This window comes from Pseudorca crassidens, chromosome 10, assembly GCF_039906515.1.
Source record: "Pseudorca crassidens isolate mPseCra1 chromosome 10, mPseCra1.hap1, whole genome shotgun sequence".
Taxonomy (NCBI): domain Eukaryota; kingdom Metazoa; phylum Chordata; class Mammalia; order Artiodactyla; family Delphinidae; genus Pseudorca; species Pseudorca crassidens.
Genome location: NC_090305.1, coordinates 101008760 through 101014759, shown reverse-complemented (window position 1 = coordinate 101014759; position 6000 = coordinate 101008760). Strand labels below are relative to the sequence as shown.

The 6000-nt window shown below is 53.9% G+C and overlaps 1 protein-coding gene across 3 annotated transcripts in view; it reads left to right on the top strand.

Moving 5' to 3' along the window:
• The first annotated feature begins 1057 nt into the window (after positions 1 to 1057).
• ATP2B2 (ATPase plasma membrane Ca2+ transporting 2) overlaps positions 1058 to 6000 on the top strand; it is a 351715-nt gene continuing 346772 nt past the window's right edge. Inside the window, exon 1 of one of the 3 annotated variants that reach the window (XM_067755445.1) lies at positions 1058 to 1165. The gene's annotated coding sequence lies outside the window, so the exon portion shown is untranslated. The remainder of the gene's footprint in view (positions 1166 to 6000) is intronic. The other 2 variants (XM_067755444.1, XM_067755447.1) reach the window with 2 other exon arrangements.

Below are 6000 nucleotides of genomic sequence, written 5' to 3'. Positions count from 1 at the left end.
GAATTTGGGCCCCATGAATGGTAGCAGGATCCCAGCTGTTCCTAGGAAGCAGGCTTTCCAGACACCTAGAGCCCAGGGTCTCCCCCACACCCTAGCTCCTCTTTCAACAAACCAAGGCCTGGGGATGGGGCGTTACCATGGTCCGGCCCTCCCTGCCCCCCCCCACCTCATGGGGGCCCATCTTCTCTCTTCCTGCGAGCAGAGCAGTGCATTTGGCTTTTTATAAAGACAATAAATAAATAAGCAAGTGGGCATGATTAATTGATGGCGTGGAGCAGACTGAGGCACTGGGAGTCAGGTGGCCCGGCCTCCTGGTGGCCCTAGGCTTTTCAGCGACCTGCGGCCTGTGCCAAGGAGGGGAAGCCTGCCTTGGGGAAGCGCTTTCAGTGTGTGCCTGGGGCTTTCAGTGTGTGCCTGGGGCGTTCACCTTTCTCCTTCGCAGGGCCTCTGTCCTGGCCTTCTCTAGGCTCTAGGCCAGGCCAGGCTGGAGGCTGGGGGCCCACAGGTGCTCCTGCACTAGCCCCATTTTTCTTGGGGTCTGAGTGCCCTCAGGCTAAACACCCTAGGATTGGTCCAGCCAGCCCCTCCCCTCAAAGCTAGGTCTCTCATGTACCCACTACACAGCCACAGGTTCCAGGTGTGTTGGGAATGGAGGGGTGGGGCACCCTGACCCAAGGGGAAGGGGGGGAAGGGGTGCCCCCAAGGGCCAAGCTGATGGTGGGGGGTGGCGGGGCGGGGTGGGGTAAGGGGCCGGTACCGATGGAGGTACCTGAAGGCGGAGCCCTGGGAGAGGCCAGAGACCCCTCCCCGGGACACCCAGCACGTGCGCGTGGGGGAGGGCGAGGGCTGGACAGCGAGCTCCGGTCCTGCAGGGCGCTCTCCGTGCAGAGTTTGGGGAGGGCCGAGGGGGAGCGCGCGGGGGAGGAGGAAGGGAGGGAGGCGGGCAGAGCGCAGTGCAGCGGTGGCAGAGGCGACGGCGGAGGGAGGGAGGCAGGCGGGCGGCGGCGGGGCCGCGGGGCGAGGCGAGCGCGGGGCAGCCGCGGCACAGGAGCCGCAGCCTCAGCGGGGCCGGGCCGGGCCGGGCCGGGCGCGCACCAGTGGCGGCGGCAGCGGCAGCGGCAGCGGCAGCGGCAGCAGCAGCATCTCATTCGCGGAGCCGGCGCAGGTGAGGCAGGGGCGGCCGGGCCCGGGGCTCTGGGCCTCCTCCCCTCTTCCTCGGTCTCTATCTCCCTCCTGGCCGGCTTCCCTTCCACGGGCGCTCGGCCCCGGGACCCCTACCGGGCGAGAGCCCGAGCCGGAGCGCGTTCTGGGTCCCCTCGCCCCGCGGAGGCAGGCGCCTTGTCAGCGGTGACCTTGAGCGGGCACCAGGCGCGGGCGGGGCGGGCCGGGGTGGGCGCCTGTGGACCCGGCGCCTGCGGGCGCGGGGAGGGGGCGCGCCGTGTGCCTGCCGCGCGCAAACTTTCAGGGGCTCCGAACAGCCCCTGAGCGGGGGTGGGGGGGCGTTCAGGGCGCTAGAACCCCCCCAATTTCTTCCTTCCTAGCTGGCTCTGACTTCTCTGCCTGTCTTCCCCCCCAGTATTGGGGGGCCCCCTTTCTCCAGGCCCCGATTCCTGCAGTCTAGGGACGTGAGCAGAGCTATGGACGTTGACCCGGGGCTGGGGGCTTCTCCCCTCCGCAAAGGCGGTTTCCAGGCTTCTAAGGGCTGGAGCGCTGCAGGACCCTCTGCCTGGTGCTCTCTGCATCTTCGGCATTGCCTTTTCCTGACGCCCCTCTCCCTGACCGCAACCCTTCCTCAAGCACCAGGAGTCCCCTACCTGGTGACACAAGAGCTCCAAAGTCGCACACTCAGTTGGACTCTCAGATCCGAAGCTTGATTTTTCAGCCCAGCTTCAAAGGGTCCTTGAGAAAGTGGGCTCAGGCAGGTACCCCCCTAGGGCCCCAAAGTGGGTCAGTATGTACCTGCACACCTGGACTCACCCCAGGGCCTGGTCACTCTGAAGCGCTGTGGTCTCTGGAGAAACTATGTCTGGCTATCGGGTGTGTCTTAGTATCCTGGATCGTAAGTCTTTGAAAAGGGAAGTGAGGCCCAGAGAGGGTGAGCCAGCCTCAAGGTCACACAGCCAACCCCAAGAAGGAGCAAGAACTGGGCTTTCTTATAGGGGGTTGGGGAGGGATGGAGAGGACTCCTGTTTGGTTCCTACACCTGGGGGATTTGGGCTCTGTCTCTTACTAGCTGTGTGACCTCTGACAAGTCATTTCCCTTCTGACTCACTTTTCCCGTGTGTAAAATGGGGGTAGCTACCTCACAGGGCTGTTTTGATGGCTGGGTTAATATTCTTAAAGTTCTTACAGTCATGCCTAGTACACGGTCTGTGTGCAAAAATTTTTGGCTACCAACATGTGAAATTTCCTTTCTGGGCCTGGAAGGGAAGAAATCATTCCCATCCTCTCCCTTCTGCTTCTGACACCTAGACTTAGGTGGGTTCTCCCCTGTGGCTATGTGGGCTGCTGGGGAGCAGCATCTGCTGAAACCCTGAACCCCTGTGCCCTGTACGGAATGTTCAGTGGTGGCAAGGGTCCCAGACCCTCAAGCGCCCTCTGGACCTACGGGTTCGGCTAATGTAGGCTGTGGTTTCTTGCTGCTTCCATGGGGAGAACAATCCCTACTTTCTAGCTGGGAAATGAAGAGAGGACCTTGCTGCGGCCCCAGGAAGACTCCCCCCTCCTCCCCACAGTCTCATGGGGGAGCATCAGCCTCACCTTCCCCATCTGACCCACTCTTCTCCCTACCTCTGTGAGATGTCATTCCTTCTCTCAAAGGTACTACTGACAACAGAGGAGATGGGGCAGGGGGAACTCATTCATTCATTCATTCATTCTCCAAGCCTTGATTCATGCCTTCTCTGAGTCAAGAGGTGCTTGGAAATACTGTGAAATCAGCCATGTCTTGTAGTTGTAAAGCTCCTACCAGGTGCCAGGTACCTGCTGGGCCCTGGAGACACATTCATTCATTTGATAAATTTTTATTAAACACTTAATATGTGCTAAGCACTGTTTGATGTGCCAGGGAGACACTGGTAAATAAAACAGATCTGGTCCCAGCTGTCTAGGGTGACCATATAATTCGCCATCCAAACCGAGATACTTTTGAGAACAAGAGCGGGCATTATTAATAATAACACCAGGACCACAGACATGAACCAGGACTGTCCAGCCAAACTGGGATGCGTGGCCATCCTGTGACCTCGTGTTTATACATCAGTGTTCGCGGAGAACTGTTAGTGTTTTTTGAGCTTGCTTTCTGCCAGGCTCTGTTAAGCACTTTCAGGTTATCATTTGATTTAATCCTCCTGGGGCTGTGAAGCTGCTGTTACCATCTGCATGCAGCTGGTTAGTGGTGGGGCTGGGACCACCTCTGCTACTTAACTGCTGGGTCGCCCTGCCTCCCCAGAGATGGACAAGACCCAGGGCCCACGGGCGCTCTCACTCTCTCTCAAAGAGGCTCACAAACGACTGTTAGGAACACAGATGCTGTAATAGATGTGCCGCGGGGGGCAGACGGAGGCACAGGTTCTGCCTGGAAAAGTCAGAGGCAGCTTCCTGGAGGAGAGGACCTTTGAGCTGGACCTTGAAACATGAGTTAGGATTTTGATAGACTATACAGTTGAGAGGAGGGCATCCAGGCCCAGGTTGCTAAGGCTTGGAGGTGTGGGTTATGTAAACTGGAGCTACCACCCCAAGATAGGTCTGGGTCTAACTGTGACAGGACCAGAGTTAGATCTGAAACAGCAGAGCCAGTGAAGATTAAGTCCGAGACTGGCGTGCTGTGGAATTTTAGAAGGATGCTCTGAAGATGTGACTGTTCTAGAAGCAGGGTGTAGAGAGAATTTGTTGTACTAGATTTCCCTTTGAAAAGAATTTATAACCTGACCTGTACTATGGAACAATTTCAGGGAAATTGTTTCGTTACATAGAATCACTGCAGAAGAATTTTACCATCATCTGTAGCAGTAAAAATGTTTCACCAGGCAAAGTGATTGCTGACAAGAGAAATATTAACCTACTTAAGGGAGAGAGTGTTTAGTAGCATCATTTTCAAATAAGGAATGTGCTCATTACAAGTTAAATCTTTTCTATTTGTTAAATCACATCCCCAAACTCTAACTTCCTCTTCTCCTCCCTCCTCTCCATGTCACCTCTGTCACAATATAAATCTGCAAATATCAATAATAAAATGGTATTTCTATAGTAAAGTCTTATTTCTTAGACTTTTCATTAATTCAGACTGGCCTCCTTTCCTATCCCCACCAATGAAGTGGAATTATTAGCTGTATGTTATCTGAAAATTTGAATCCATTAGTAGAGAACAAGAACAAAGGGGATGAAATTGGGGCCTTGAGATTGGAAAATCAGGCTTGAAAGATTTGAGAAGCAGAAGAGAACTTGATGGAAGACAGGGAAGGAGGAAGGAGCAGGGCCAGCTCCGTGGGCGTGTGACCTGTGAGTGAGGTGGGGCCCTGTGCTGAGAGTGGCCCTACACTTGATTTAATTCTCTGTGGTTGCCATATTGAAATTCTTAATACTTTTTGAACAGGGGACCCCAAATTTTCATTTTGCATTGGGTCCCACAAATTATATAGCCAGTCATGGGAGGGAGAGAGGAAGAGAGAGTTGGGGGTAGGAAGACAGAGGGGAAAAGATAGAGCTAAGGGAGAGAGAAAAGAAAGTAACATTTCTAAAGCCCCTGCCATATGCCAGATGCTGTGTGAGACCGTTTTCCATGTTTATCTACTTTATTCTTCATGACAATCCTATGTGGTAGGCAATATCATCCCTGTTTGAAAATGTAGATTTTATATGATTCAGGTGTGGTAAGGCCAATAGACCAGGAGATGACTGCCATTGAAAAGACAGCTTGTGACTCACGGTTCCCGAGAGGAGGGGGCACAGCGCGCCATGGGAGGCCAGACAGGGAAGCACCAGTGTCAGTCAGGAGGCCGAGGGAGCAGAGAAAAAAACACCCACAGCAGCCTTTATTGTGGTTTCCACGGAAAGGAACAGGAGAGGCAAGGTAAGCAGGTTTAGGTTGGGCTAGTTAGAATAATTTCAGCGAGCTCTGGGGCATAGGGACTGTCCCTAGTTGTCTGGTATCTGGCCCTGGGGTGATTAGGGCAGGCAGATCACATGAGCTCCATAACGGAGGTGGCGGACAGGAGCATGGGAGACTGTCCATGCTTTCTCTGCCCCTTCCCACCTGTCCTCACCCCAGCAGGTCATAGAACTGTAGAGCTCGGATATCCCTTGAAGAGTATCTGGGCCAACTCCTTGATTTCACAGAAAAAGTGAAAAGATAGGTCCAGAGAGGGAAAGCGACTTCTTCAGGGTCACACAGCATTTTGAGGAGTCTGAACTAGACCTAGAATTCATGTCTCCTGCCACTTGAACTACTACTTGTTATTGTTTATTTCTTCCTAGAGTAGAGTTAGGACTAAGCCAGATCCACCAAACTGAACATGGTAGGGTCTGAGTTCCTGTCTCACTTAACGTCATATCCCCAGGGTGCCTGTAGCAGTAGGTGCTCAATACACTATTGTATCAGTTTCCTAGGGCTGCCATAACAAATTAGCACAAACCGGGACACTTGAAACAACAGAAATCTATTCTCTCTCAGTTCTGGAGGCTAGTAGTCTGAAATCAAGGGGTCAGCAGGGCCGCACTCCTTCTGAAACCTGTAGGGAAGCTTCTGACGGTTGCCAGTCTTCGTTGTCCCTTAGCCTGTAACTACATTACTCCAATTTCTGCCTCTGTCTTCACACAGCTGCCCGGCCTCTGTCTGTCTCTATTTTCAAATCTCTCTCTCCTTATAAGGACAACAGTCATTTTAGAATAGAGCCCACCCTCATTGAGGATGACCTCATCTAAACTTGATCACATCTGCAAAGACCCTATTTCCAAATAAGGTCACGTTTACAGGTGCCAGGGTTAGGACTCCAGCGTATC